The following is a 15,255-nucleotide window of genomic DNA, read 5'->3' as shown; positions in this document are numbered from 1 at the left end:
CCACATTAATTTCTGGCACATTGTCCTCCTCTCGTTCCCAGAAGCTGCTTTTAAAGTAAAAAGAAGCTGCTTTAATTAGATTTTTAACCATGTGCTTCTTGGCCCCTTGTACTCTGTTGTCTTTCAATTATGTTGCTTGCCCATGATCTGTAATTACTTGGGTTATCTTTTTTAGTAGAATGCTCATCAGATTGAAAGCTTCATTCTAAAACTTTATACCTATTATAGTTGTAAGTGGTACTAAGATCCACATGACTTAAAAATGTTAAATATTTTGTTGTCATTTCCCCCTGCCCTGCTCTGTGAGTTTACATTGTGCTTTTGGCAGCACTTTGTGTAAAGTCAGTTGCTGATGATGACTTACACTTTCTGGCTTATAAAGAGTTTGGTGTTGCTTCCAAGTCTGTTCCCACTCTGTTGCAGAGAACACTTGCAGAAACGAAAACTTCTTAAAAAGAAAAATCCACCATTTTGAGAGTACTTTCTTAGTAATTAAATTTTTAACCAGCTAGTTAAACCACATACCACATTTGACAAAAGTTCCTTTTCTAAAAAAAGGGAAGCAACCTGCCTTGGTGGTTGGCAGGTCAAGCCGGCAAGTCTTTTTAACTTGTCTTTATTTGTATCTCAATATACTAACCTTTTATCTGGCATCCTTAGTATCTGGGTGAGATTTGCTGGGACTTTATTTCTCCTTATAGGCACAGGCTTTTCAAACTTGAAATACCTTGGTTCTTAAGGGTAGATTTGCATTCGTTGAACGCTCTTTGCATTTATGCTCTTGGGAGCTATGCTTGTTACTTACTGAATGGGAAGTTCCTGGAGTTAATGAAAAATACTCTCTTCAAGAACTAAACTCTCAAGTCTGCATTCAGGATAGGAATGCCTCAATAAGACTGCACTAAATATGGATACGATTGCAGTGTCTCTTTAGTGTCCCTGTTCTTTATCGCTGGAATCCTCCTTTTGCTGGTAGCCAGGCATTCTATATCTCATGGGCAGAATTTGTGCTTCTAATGCTTTTAATGAATTCAGAATTTATACTAATATTTCTGCCCTTCATTTCATCACCTTTATGTGTGTCTCAAATTTTGTAACTGGCACTTTGCCTGGATGGGTTTATATTCAGATCTGTTTATGCTGCTTGGATAGGATTTCCACTGTTTAAAAAATGCTTTTTTTCCCCCCTCCCTTAAATTTCATGTCTATTCTTGCATAACCATGCAAAACTTACCCTTCCCTTTATTGGTTATAGGGTCCACATGCATTCCTGCTTCTGTAACTTTTTAAAAGGCAGATAATTAACTTAGAATGTGCAAGCTCTGACAGCGTTTTGTCTCTGACTGGGTCCAAAACGATTTTTACATATACAGATGGATAGATATTTAGCAATCTTATTATTGACTATGGTTATCTGTGTGGCAAAGGTGAGATGCTGGGGTATCTGAGGTGGTGGTCCTGCTGGCAGTTGAGCCAATATAATGGCTTGCTGCTGCTGAAAGGGGGGATGGCTTTACTTTCACTCATCCTTACCCCTTTTCTGCTTCCTCATCTGGCTGTTTGGACAGACCCCTTCCTTCTTGCTGACTGCTGTGCTCATCCCTCTTTTCTAACCCCAAAGAAAACAGTCAATTTTTTTGGCTGGGTGTATATTCTGTGGAACTGGTTCACAGAGGGGTCTTGTAAGAGCTAGAGCCAACACAAGTAAGTGGCAGCAGCACATGTCTGGAAGAGGGAGTAAAACCTCTCCATTTTTGGCAGTGGTGAACTGTTAATTCGCCTTTCTACATCTTGTGAAACTGTATCCTTCACTCCAGGGTGCTCACTGACCAGAGAAACTTCTGTGCTCTGTTCCTGTGTAAACCCTGATGTAACATGTTTCCCTTCCTTAGATGAGTTAGAATCAGCAGTTACCAAATTACCATCTCCATGTAGTAAGTGCTCTACAGCTGTTGTAAGGTGTCCTCTTAAGTGGTCAAACTTACTTGTCATTTCCACCTGAGGTCTCTGGAGCACAAGTAAATGAGACTTGCTGTTGCCCAAAGATTTGGAAACCACCGCTGTGTGTTTACCCTGTTCTGATTTGCCACTGCTTATGGCACTAAGCTACTGCTTAAAGGCTGCTCAGAGGAGTTATCCAGTACTGGATTAGCATGTGTTGTAACCTCAGTGCTGTTTATGACAATTTTCAGTTCAAGTCAGACCCAACTGCCTACAGTTATGCAAATCTCAACCAAATACAGTCCACCCAGGGCCTAAAAAATGCCCTTGTCTTACCCTCATTTGAGTGGGCATGTAGAGGGTTGCTTGGTAGTAGCTGGATGCCACACACCTCTGCATTTGGCAGTTTTTCTCCAAGTCCTGTAGTTCAGGGCTGAGCAGTGTCTGGCATGCAAATGATGGCAGTGTTTTCCACTCTGGTCTACTGTCCTTATAGTTGTTACTGTTCTCTGCCTGCCTTTTCCAGAAAGGCATGAGAACAGATTGCCCAGTTCAGGTCTTTAAAGAGCGTACTTCTGAGCTGGAGGAAGAAGGCTAGTCTAGAAGCAGACAGATGACTTTCTCAGCAGCTCTACACGCTGCTAAGGAAGAAGAATAATAGGTAGAAGGAGTCTTTCCTTTCATTGCACAAGGAGGACAGACTGACTTTTGGCAAGATGCTAATTATATGGCATCAACCTTACGTACCTGGCTTGGAGAGAGCAGCATGGGTTTGGAGTGGCATCCGCTGTAGCAAAATTGTAGGGCATGATAAATTTCCCAGCACTGTGATGCTCTTACTGCCCACTGGCACTAGTTCCATGAATGTTTGCCTGACTGATCTGCCAAGGGACTAGAACTGTCTCGAGCCCTGGGCTTCTGTTTATTCTCTTTACCGGAGCTGTAGTTTAAAATCTATAGTGTCTTGTTTCCTGCTGTTTCTATACCCATCCTTGGACTCTTTGCTCTGTTTAATGGAGGTTTCCTTTGTACTAGATTTGTTAGATGTTTGTAAAATGGCAGCGCACACTGAGTGTTGACCTAGCACTTGTGGAGTAGCTGCGTGCTGATGTAGCAGGAAGGGTCTGGTTCTTCAGATAGCTGGCTTGGCTGAGCCCCTCTTCCTGTAGGAATACAAAGGAGTTGGTATTTTGATCAGAGGCCTTGGCCCTGGGAAATTGTCCCAGAGGGGTCAGTTCAGTGGCTGCTTGTTTGGTTTTCATGAATATTTTTGTTTTGTTTTGTTTTGGCAGAGGAGAGCAGATCTTGTTGGACTTTTTTGAATGTTGATCCCAGTTTCTGTGAACTTTCTGAGGGAAGCCAGCAGCAAATAAAAATTCTTTGACGTGCATGAGGAGGGTTAACTTACTATTGCATGCATGTAAGGATAGACAGAGGACTAAAAAGGTTAGTGTATTGGTGACTAATGTTTTTATTTTTAATTTTTTTTTTCCATCTAGGATATTGGCTGAAATCCAGCCCAGGTCAGTACTGAGACAGTATTAACTGCTTAGTTGCTTGTGTAAAACGTTTACACTCACTCCAGTCTGTTCCTTCCACCAAACTCAGCCAGAATGCCATTTGACTCTTGTTCAGTTTGAGTGTTGCTGTGTTTGAACAGAGATAATGTCCCTTACTTTTGCCTGAGCCAACTTGCCTCCCTCCCAGAGACAGTTAGGTCAACATTGGCCATTTGCTAATTCCTTTGTCTGGGACTTCCTGGAAATGCCTGAAGATCTATTTGCTGTCAGGCAGAGATCAGAAATAGATCTTGCACAAGAAGAGCCACTCTAGGAGAGGACGGTCAGAGGCTGTACTTACCCTCCTTGGAGACCAAAGCTGTTTCCAATTTGGCAGTTGACACACAGGGAGCGAAATGAAGACTCTAATTTGTGTGGATCGTTGTTCCTCATAGTCTTTCACAGGGCTAACTATAACTGCCCATAGGAGCAGCAGTCTATTTGCTTCCAAAAGGAGAGGATTCTGACAAAAGACTTGGTAGCAGGTGGAGCTCATAGCAGGCTGCAGATTCAGACTGAGAAATTCCAACTTAAGTATTTTTAGTACAGGCCTGAGAGTGAGACTTGCTTTCTATTCTGATATAACGTCAACTTGCCGTGTTATGTTTGGCTGTTCAGGACTGCATATCAATTCTCCATTTCTGAAAGTTAGATGATTTTTTGTGCTATCAAGGGGGTGTGAATGTTAGGGTGAGGATTCTGATTCGTGATCCTCATTGGAATTCAGGTGCGGTGGCTACAGACTTTACTGCCTATAGTTGCTGCAGGTCACAACCTGTTACATTGATATAAAATGGAATAAATACATGGAGGCTGAGGTTTAGGTTTAGGGTGTGGAGCTGTCGACTGCTGTGACTGAAAAATGTGTCTGAAAATGACTTCCACTTCTGTTATCAGTACTGTAACTTGTGGGTGGGACAATTGTCTGAGGACAGTAGTACTTAAATCATGGTGGTCTCAATCACTGGAGGGTCATGAGTTGGCTGTTTAAGTCTGTGTGAAGCATTTCATATATCACAAACTTTTCTTGTGCAATCTCCAACTTCTCTGTCCAGTAAACCAGAACCTGTTTTTGTGCTCTTAAACATTGTACAAGGGTTGAGATTAGCTCAGCCTGCTGCTTTTGCATGTGCTGTGTCACAGGGCGTGCTGGAGCTATGACTTGCAAACCCTTCACAAACTTTTCCTGACCCTCCTGAAGATTGTTCATCGAGCAGTGGAAGAATTTTTTGACTAAGTTTATCCATCTTTGGTAATTGTTTCCTGTTGTTCAGGACTTGGTTTGAGAGTACAGTGAATCTAGATAGAAAGGAACCACACAGGGAGTTATTTTCTCTTTTAGCTTCGTACAGCTGTGGGTTCATCTGTCTGTGAATTGCTATACAGAGGCATTCATGGCTTGTGTACCTGGGGATCTGGCATTCTCAGAAGCTTATGGTAGCTGTGAAGCTGAAAACATTTATTTGTTTAGTAAGCTGGACCATGAATTCAGTTTAAGGCAGCAGGTCTCAGCATAGGCTGTTTGTTTTGTCCTGGCATGAGCTGTTTGCTGCTCAGGATTATAAACAGAGGGAAGTAAATATAAGATGTCTCTTCTCTTCAAGTGTGGAGAAAGCCATGCTATAAAAAAAAAAAAAAAAAAAAAGAGGATGCTGTATATGACAGGAAATAACTCTTCCCTCCCTGCCTCCCCAGTGCTTTCTGGAAATGAGAAATAAATGGAAGGACACACCTTTGGGAGGGAGCAGGCTCTGAAACCAGAGATGTCACAATGCTGCTAGTAAGTTCAAGTACTCTTCTTGGAGGCAATACGTTAAGAACACAACAGCCAGCTTAAGCTGGATTTGTATGGCCTTGCTTTGCTCTATGCTGTCCTTCGATCTTCAGTGCCAGTAAGAGTTCTTCCTGGTGTTTCTGTTGACAGCTTCCAAATGTGATAGCCACGGCAGTGGAGCGGACAGCTTAGGTTAATTTGAAGACCTTGAAAAGGCTACACTTGGTTCAGCAGCTTTTTGGCTGAAAACAAAAAATACCATATTCAAACTATATTTTCTTTGGATATTGGTCTGGTAACCTTACTGTTTTTTTTCTGGAGCATTAGGTACATCCCTCCTGAAAGGAGATGGTGCTTAAATCACAAATCACTTCCAGTGTGACGATGCTCAACGAACCTATAACATATTGAGGAATATTTCTCTCTGACCATGTAAGCAGTTATGTGCCTTGTGAGACTTGAATTCCGTTATTTCAGCCATCTAATGAACTGTTCTGAGGTAGTGGTAAGGGGTTGAAAGTTTTTCTAAGGAAGTTGGAGAAAGGCAGAAGGCCTGTGCATTTCTCTTTTGCAGGTGGTGGTTCATTTCTCTCAGCCAGTTTGAGCTGGGGTTTAATTTAGTGTTCAAGAGCTAAGTGGAAAAATTCTGGTCCTACAGGAAAATCTTTTGTGGTTCCTTCACATAGCTTGGACTGTAGGCCAGGGAGTGCTGTGGATTTGTGTCGTTCCATCCAGGAAACTGTGCTGACTCAGACCTTCGAGGCAGTTGCAGCGTCTCTCAGCTTGCATGCTGCGTTGATGATCCCATGCCCTCTGGGTCTGGTTAAGATTAGTTTACCTTCCTGCCAACTCAGTGATGCGAATGGAGCCAGCAGTCAAAGGATTTCCCAGCCTGTTGCATCAAAGATGACAAGAGGTGGATCTGAGGTTCTCACTCAAGGAATGGGACTGATTCCCATGGACTGCTGGTGTCATGCTGCAAACTGGTCAGCTGGTTTCCTACAGTCACTCTGTGCCCTTGAAAGCCTTGCTGCTGCGTTACACGGGAACTAGCTGACCCCTTGTGATGCTGGCGCTCTAGCACCCTCACCATGCTGACAAATACACCATTGCTGAGGTTACAGGGCAGGTCTGAGTTTAAGTGAAATGCTTGTGTTAATTTGAAAGGAAGTGGTGTGGCCAGTTCCAGGAAGGATGCAGTGACCTTTATGGTTTTCCAGCACACGTACAAATAGCCCTCTTGCCCCTCAGAGGGATCTAGTGGAAGGTCTGAGCTCACATGATAGCTTCTGTTGGGTGTTTATAGAATACAAAGTTGGCTCATCTTCAAAGTTTTATGGTCAAGAGTAGTCTCTGTCAAAAGCTAACTAACTCTTAAGCTCAGTGGCACGAATGAAATAGCAGCAGTAGGTACATAATGTATGCAGCCCTGCTGATTGAGCCATATCACAATTCTGGGGCTGCAGAGCCAAAATAAAATGTCAGCGTAGGCTCAGGTAGAAGTGGCTGGTAGTGGTGAGGGATGTCTTCAGAATTTAAGAGCATTTCAGTTTGTGCTATCTGCTCATTACTCCCTTTTCAGGCTGCAGTTTTCCTGGTCTGCATCGGAGATGCAGATTCGTTATGGGAATCAGACAGGAGGATGGGTGATTACTTTCAACTAATGCCAGGATGGGGCTGGATTTTACAGTTTGTGTCCTGGTCTGAGTTTGGGAGGTGAAATACAGTATTTGCTATTTAAAGCAGAAGTCTTATTCACTTAGTTAGACAAGGGCTAAATTCTGGCCTTGGTCTCTAAAACATTTTCTAAAAGCTGCTTAGTTCATAGAGTGGCTGGAGCTATGCTTCCAAGAAATGTAATGAATTTATCTAAAAAAACCAAGCCAAGAACCCAGCAAACTTTACTGGATTAGTAAGTTGAATTAGTTCAGAAAGCATCTGGTGATCAGCAGGGTGAGTTCCAAGAACAGTGTGGGTTTGCATGCTGGAGGAAGGGGGATTTGCTGGGTCCTTCCCTTACGCTGGCAGAGTATGGTGGTGTTGGCTGTGCTAAAACTACGCCCAGAGCGCTCAAAGGGTTTGCATTTCATCCCCAAACGTGCAGTGAGTAGTTACTGATAAACAGTTACTGAAATTGCTTTAAACAGGCTATATTTGCACACACTTTCATAGCCTTATGTTTGGGGTGTTAGTAGTGCATGTTAGTTGTGACCAGTGAGTTGGCCACAAGCTCTGGAATAAAGTCTCCAGCTTGGGTCTCAGTGGTTGGGACAGGAAGCCACAATGATTGCTGCAGCTGATCGTAGAGACCACATCTCACAGTGCAGTGTCTTGTCTTTGTTTAGACATTTGCTGATAGCGGTGAGAGCTGGGTGCATGGGCTGCTGTACTGGGGAAAGCTAACTGGTTTGGCTGTCTGTATTCGATGTTTGGCAGATAAGATTCATGGTGGCTGCCATCATGTGATTTTGAAAGCAGTTCTGTCTGTCATGGGATGAATTCCTGTTCAGTTTTTCTCTGCAGCCTGGTGTAGCTAGGCAAAACAACTACTAGATGGTTGCCTTTGCTGTTCAGCTTTTACACAACTTTGTAAATCAGTGTCACAAATGCAAAGTCTTGCTTATTCTAAGGGGCAGTATTGGTTTCAAAGAACAGAGAAGCTTCAAGGGTTTAATGGATATTGTCTTCTATCAGACTTCACCATACCATGTATTGATACTAGTCTGGACACTTCTTTTTATTAAGCAGTGACACAAGGCATGACTTGCACCAATACCTTGATAATGAGAAAGCGCAAGGCTTTGAATAAACATCAGTCACTGGAATACATTAAAGAAATAGCTGAGTGATTTTTTTGACCATGTCATCTGAACTTCCTTTAGGCAGGTCTAGGCAATGTGAAGTAAAAATAGCAGTGGCTGCTCTGTACTGCTACTCCAGCAGTTGTTAGGTCTTATGACTTAACTTTTGTACCTTTAATTTTTTTGTATCTTAAATAACAATTTGTCCCAGCTTCACAAGAGAGCTGAGAGCTGTTATGTGTCCTGTATTCTAACCACCTTCTCAACATATTGATTAAATTTTGGAAAACTTTTTAAAAGTCTCCTTCTCAAAATGTTTTAGAAAGTAAGCTGACCTATTTTACATGCTTTCTATATATACAAACCAGAGAACTTAAGGATTTTAAAAGCATCTAGTTACACTTCGAATTTTTAAGGTCTCATTTTGAATGCAGTCTTTGTGTTTTATTGCTTTTGTAGTCTCAGATCTTCTTGCATTTAAAGTCATTGATTATAATATAATGCCTTAAGAACTTGTTATTACATTTCTTTTACCTGGAAGTCAATGCCTGCATTCACCTGTTTGTTCATGGTTTTCCTATTTGTGACAATGCTCTTCCATTTTGCTGAGAAAAGTCAAAACCACTGTAAAAAAGGGAATTCCTGTCATCAGTGTAGTTCTTTGGGGCTCCCCATGGCTTCCAGACTCAAACTCGAGGGCAGTGAGAAGCCCTATAGCAAGGCTCCAACAAGTCTTTTTGATGCAGCTCTTCTAGAGCATTGCAAATGTTTCTTTTGAAAGGTTATTTAATAGGATAAATATACCCAAGCTCCCCATTCCTCTGCAGTTACTCACAATGTAAAACTGTCTTGCCAGGGATTGGGTTACAGCCCCAAGCTGTCTCCCTATATGTGAGCTGAAGTTGCGTTTACTCCTGGAGGTGGGAGAGAGAGAAGACTTACTTGAACCTAATGAGATTTTTAAAGTTTGGATTCAGGGATTTTGCAAAGAGGCTGCTCGGATGAGTCTGTGAGCTCAGGGTTCAGTTCTGGAGATGCATTTCCCCTTGTTCTTTTAGGGGACCGCAAACCCCAAGGATTTGAATTCAGCATCTTACAGGTATTAAGAAAAAAGGGCTGGAGAATGGTGTATCATTCTGCAAATGAGGGGTCTGCAACTTGTCTTCCACCGAGTGAGACATGATTACCATGTAAAGTCTGTGTCCTCATTTAGAACTGCCCTTATGGCTATCTTGCTTTTTATTTCTATTTGCCAATCCTCTGGGAATCTTCTGCTGCCTAAGCCAGGAAAACCTGTAGCAGTTCTAGTAATTTGGGTAAACAGGGACATGGGGAAGAACAGGGGAGGTGCAGACACCTGTTCTCTGTAGCTGCATTAGAGGAAATACTGTAGTTTGTGCTCAGACATCTCATCCTGATTACCCAGTGTGCTGTGTCTGGGCTGTCAGGGACATGTGGCAGTAGAGATGCTGGGGGAGACGGGACTCAGTGGCAGAACGCCAAAGATGTTTGCTCTGTGTGGTGGTTGGATGAAGAATCCTGTCTCCAATGTCACTCACTTTCCAGATGTCCCATGCAAGAAGCAGAGCTACAGGCACCGTGCAGTTTGATGGATGCACAGATGTGGCTTTCAGCTGTTGAAAATGAAAGGCTGATATCTGAGGCATTTGAAGTATCTTGCCTCAGTTATGCTTCCATTTCCTCCCCAGCAGTAGGAGAGATGTAGAAGAAAATTTGACTACCATCCTTTTGATCTACTTACTATATTGATAATGCTCTGATTTGCTGTGTCAGCATGGCTTAATAGCTCATCCTCAGTTGTTGAGAGAGATGAACTGCATATGGAAATCTGAGGTAGTTTTCTCTCTTCTGGCACTAATGCTGTCATCTTTCAGCTGACTGGGTATGCTGTATCTCTCTAGCCCTCACACAGACTGGTGTTATGCTGGACACTCAGTAGTAGAAGGCTTCTCCTTAGAAGAGGAAAGCAAATTTAGATTTCTCTAAATTGCCTCACTTTAAAATAAATAAATAAAATCCTAGATTGCTTATGAATAGTGGAAAACTATTTCCTGCTTGAGGAAAAATTAGCATTAAAAAGCTGCTTGATGCCAGTTGGCAAATGCAGATTTTTCGATGCCTTGTCACATAGTTTTTTCCAGAACTAGTTCCTGATGTGTTCTGCTTCACTGTGCCACCTTAATCCAGGAGCATTTCTGAAATGCACAGAAGGCACAGGAAGAGGGGAGTGAACCAAGTATGTTTTGATATGCATGGGAAGATACATGTAAATATCTTCTTTATTTCTTTTTAATAACTTAACTTTATTTAAGAGGGCTGAGTGTGGCTCAGATTTATACCTGTGGGGGGGTGTGTGTGTTGTGTGCATCAGTACAAAGGGGCCTCCGTGTTATCCATTCCTGTTCTGTACCCCGGAACTGTGTTGTGATCCCTAGGCTGGTGTTACTGCTCTTTATCAGACAAACTTGGGATGTGGGAAGCTGAAGAATGTGCCCCTGCAGCTGCACATGAGGCCGTTTCTGCTGGAGGATACTGCATTTGCAGGACAGCGAGTGCTGACACGCAGCGATGGTGAAGGAGCCCGTGTTGGAGCCCCTGGAATGTGTGAGCTGTTCCTTGGCCTGACGGAGGTGTGGGCCAGGGAGATAGCGCAGGAATGTGCAGTACGTAACTTGGGAGATGATTATTCTTTTCAGCACAGCTTGAACTGGTAAATGGGACTTAACCTAAGGTATTGTCCTGCTCTTTCATCTTGCTGATTTTCTTGGTAAAAGGGATTTTTTTCTGAGCGGTTCAATGCATTGGACGTCAGCTTGAGAGTTCTTGTCCCAAGCTGCCTAAATGACTAGCAGAGCTTTGGCAGATGCTAGGAAGTACCTTGAAGCAATGCAGTTGGTATTAAGGCCCCCTCATATATATGCAGAGCTGTGTGTGGGATTTGAAGACCAGGATCCCAAGGACCTCATAGTTAATAATGATTTTTGGCAAAAGGAAGGGAAGGGAGAGAGGGACAAACTAATGCACCTGGACCTCCAGATGTCTTGGAGTGCTTTATAGCAGTAAAGGTATCAAACATGATATGATTCTTTAACTGTCCCTCCTCCACAGGAAAATCTGTGTAGAAAAACCACTTGAATGGGAACACAAATGTCCTCCCATACTGAGGAGGATGTGGTTTGAGTAGCCCTCAGTCCTGAATGTGGTTTCAATTGAGCATGTAATTTTTGCGTTGCCCAGTGGAGGGAGAAGGACTCTGTCCTGTGCTTCTGTCTCATGTTTGCATGCAGCTTTACCAGGTGCTTGGCCAAGTTACCAGAGCCTGTGGAGTACCCAGCCATGCACACGTTGGGATGCACTGTGCTACAGCAGACAGTGAGTTAGGGTTTTATCAGCTGTGTGACTGCACCAGCATAGTGATGACAAGCAGCAGCGTCTGGGTTGGTGGTATCTTAGCAAGTATCCCTCAGTCTTCCACACCCCACTGAGCAGCGCGCTGTTAATAGAGTAGAAAATACAAATTTCTGTATGCACAGCTCGTGCCTGTGGGTAGGCTGAGCCCTACTGAGTCTTTGAAAACTGGACCGTGTTGTTCCACTCCGTCCACGTGTCTGTGAGTTGACATTTTGTCTGTGGGTTGTGTTAGTAGCTTCTTGTAGAGGTGAGAGTGGAAGGAGGGGTGATCCTGTGGAGGAGCAATGGCTTGAAGATCTAGTATAACCCTGTCTGTGTTATTTTATTGCTACAAAATGGTTAAATCTATCCTCTAGAGATAAATGAATCTCTGGTCTCTTAACCTGGGGAGATTCTGCCTCCTAGAGCTGTGTCTGTAGTATTTTCGAGAGTATTTGGAGCAGTGGTAAAACTGGTGAGGTCAGTGTGTGTGGTTGTTCCCAGAGTATGGGGCGATAGTGCCCAAGATGCTGCAGCGTGTGCTGGTGTGAAGATGAACGTCTCCATGGGGAGATGCAGCACACGTGGCACCGGCAGAAAGTTTCTGTGTGCCTAAAATAGGGACAGGTTCCCTGCTCTGCAAGGATGAACAAGTGAGTTGAAGTTACTGCCAAGTTAGCCATTGCTGTCGGGTTTCATCTTTCTGTCCATGTAAGGATGTAGTGGTGCCCTCCGAGGGCTGGTGGTTGTGTGAACTGGTCTGCGTCAGCGTTAGGATGATCCAGTCAACTGCTTCCTACGGGTTGGGAGGGACTAACTGGCTGATTTACACCTCCTGCAGCACTGTCCCTCAGGAGTTGCCTTGGGAAGGAACACTTCATTACCCAATAAATCGATCAAACCTTTAATATTTCTATTTAAGTATTTAATAGTCTATTTAAGGAGCAGTCACCGCAGTGAACTCAATCCTGTAGTGCGATGTGTAGCGCTGACAAGGCGCAGCATCTTTGTTGCAGTTCATCGGGTTACAGCTGTCTGGTCCTTCTGTGAAAGAAAGATAGAGTGATGCATCTTTTTTCTATTAATACATCTTCGTTCTTTTCACCCTATCTCTTATCTCACGTTGTCATCTGGTAGTGTTAAAAAGTTGCGCAAATGCTAAACCGGCGCACAGTGCTTTGGGACCTCTTGGGATGAGGTGTTGCATGGAAAACAAAATGTTAATCCCCTTGGTTGGGTTTTGAATAATTGCCTCGAGTTGGTCTCTGGACTGCAAAACTCTTTAGGTTGACCTTCAAGGGGGAATGATTTGCAGCCTGTGCCCGCGGGTTGCAGAGCCATGTCCCTCTGGCAGGGTGAAGCCCTGCAAGGTGGGGTGGACTTGAGTGGGCACTGTGCCACCACTGCTCTCGCCCTGCCCTCCTCGGGGCAGTTCTGCAGCCCTTGTCGGACACTTTGAACGGGTCCAGCAAAACTTCAAGGAACTGTGGTTGCTGATGGGATTGGATTGGAGAACAGTTTGTGCGGCTGGAAGCAGCGACGGGGATGGACGTAAATGGGGAAGACCTTCCCTCTGTCGTGGCTGTGAGCTTGGAGGGAGCGACTGGGACGTAAGGAAAGGGGCACCCTGGGTTTGCAGAACATGGGGGTGAGCAAGCACAAGGAGGGGTCCTTTGCCCCCGTACAACAGTGTGTGGGCGCCTGTCCTGCTCCTGGCTCGCTCCCTTTCCTGTCCCACCGGGTAGGGTGCTGCCTTTGTGCAACTGCTTCGGTATCAGTTGTAAAGTTGAAGTGCAGTTTGAGCAACCGAGTGATTCCTCTCCAGCCTTTTCTCCTCCCTCCGCTTCCCGTTCCTCTGCTCTGCCTTGTTTGCTCAAGTCAGGAAGGGGGAGGGTATGGGGGAAGTTAATCATTAAACTGTAATGTCTTCTCCTTAACTCCTTCACAACCTGGGGGCAGAGTGCTCGTGGTATTTCCAGACCGCTCTTCTTCTGCAGACTTGTAAACCAGTAAATCTACCCGAACTCACTTCTGTGCCGTTAGTAAAAAGCAGTGGGTTTCTGTCCGATGGTTCATTCAGCAGAGTGCTGAGCCGAGGAGGCGAATTTTGTGGCGAGATGGTTACAGCTGCCTGTCCTGCAGTGAGGGCTGGGGGCGGAGGGTGGAAAAACGGTTTGGGTCACCTCTGCAGGGCTGGAGGAGCCCAACACCCTCGTGGGATTTTCACTTCCTGGTGAAGTTTGATTTGCCTTTGTCATTGGTGGGGAGAAGCAAAAACCACACCTTCTCGGATAGCACTTCTCTCGGAGGTTGTGTGCACGAAACCTCCAGTCATAGGACTTGCCTGGTTGGAGGAGTTGTAGATCTTCAGCAGTTCCCTTGAGGTATGTGCCTTTCGCTCTGGAATCCACCAGCTGTTCTTTTGCTTAGAAAGAAGATTAAGTTCATTTTTCCCCAGCTGCAGAAAGCTTGTATCCCTTCAGAGAATCTGCTTCTGGGGTATTTTGGCCCCTCTAGGAAGATGCCTGTGGCTTAAATGATTTGGAGCATCTTTTTGACTAAATGAAAGGTGTATAGAGTTAATTTAATGCAGTATTTAATACGCTAACGGCTGTATTCTGTTCTCTGAGGGCAGGACTGCTTTTTTTTTTTTCCTTTTGTGATGCGGTTCGTGGAAGAGCGTGAATATAAAAGCAGCACCTTTTTCGTCTTGTAATGCACTAATACTGTCCTCCATTTGACCCTTTAATATATTTTCTTGAAGGGTTGCTAAGTGCATTGGCTGATGTGGTCTGCTCTGCTCAGGAAGTGGCTTTGAGCTGGCAGGTGCCTGCCCTCTTAGAGCCGGTAGGCAGCCATTAGGGCGAGCAGTTGCTCAGTTCCTATTCTGGTGCCACCTGATAACTTCAGCTCCTTGTGACCCTGGTGGAGGATACTGCAGGAGGGCTATGCTCAGGCTGAGCCCCCACACCCCAAACCTGAGGATCAAGTACCTGCTGTGTGCAGGAGGAGAAAGGCAAATCCTGCTGAGACTGCCTGAAGACAGTTGGGTCTGCACAGAGGGGAGGGAGATCCAGGGGCTTTCTGAGAGCCTCCTCTCTAATTCTGCTGAAGTTGTGTTACTGTTGTCTGGCTGAATTCCACATCTCCAAAGGGACCTGCCAGGTATGTCCTGATGCTCTTGTAATGGAGAGTGCTGATGTCCCTAGCGAACCAGTTCCTCTCTAATAGCTTTAAAGAGATGTGCACTAGAGCTTGCTGCCCCAGTGGAAAGCTGGGCACCCGGCCAGCGAGGCTTTCTTTAGAAAGTGAGTACAGTGCAGACCTGCAGTCGCCTGCTGGAGTTTCCCTCACTAGGGACTGCAGTGGGCTCCGCAGGGTGGGTTCACAGGACAGGAGGTCCAACAAGTTGGGATTTGCCTGTGAGTCACTGCAGAGGAGTGTAGGGTTGAGAATGGATAGAGGATAGTTTGCAGGGAGAACGGTGGGAAAGCCTTTTCATGCCCCGTCTCTAAGGGAGAGCATTTTTCCTGCTTTAAGATATCTGAGAGGTGCTAACTGTGTGACGTGGGTTCCTCAGCCTGGCATGAGTGATGGTGTTTCTAGCTGGGGGAAGTTTTTCTTCTCTTCAGGAATTTGTGAGCAGTCTCCACCCAGCAAGTTGAGAATTGTTTCCAGTACAAGAAATGGCGTTTACCTGGCAGCCTCTGGAAACTAGTTAACTGTTTGTGTGGTGCACTGAGGGGGGGGATTTTTTTGTTAACAAAAC

The 15,255-nt window shown here is 44.7% G+C and overlaps 1 protein-coding gene across 2 annotated transcripts in view; it reads left to right on the top strand.

The window, feature by feature from the left end:
• The window catches only part of PXN (paxillin), a 48,240-nt gene that overhangs the window by 13,066 nt on the left and 19,919 nt on the right, over positions 1–15,255 (top strand). The window lies entirely within an intron of this gene.

The sequence above is a fragment of the Accipiter gentilis genome, chromosome 7 (assembly GCF_929443795.1).
Source record: "Accipiter gentilis chromosome 7, bAccGen1.1, whole genome shotgun sequence".
NCBI lineage: Eukaryota > Metazoa > Chordata > Aves > Accipitriformes > Accipitridae > Astur > Astur gentilis.
This window is presented reverse-complemented; position numbering and strand designations above follow the sequence as displayed.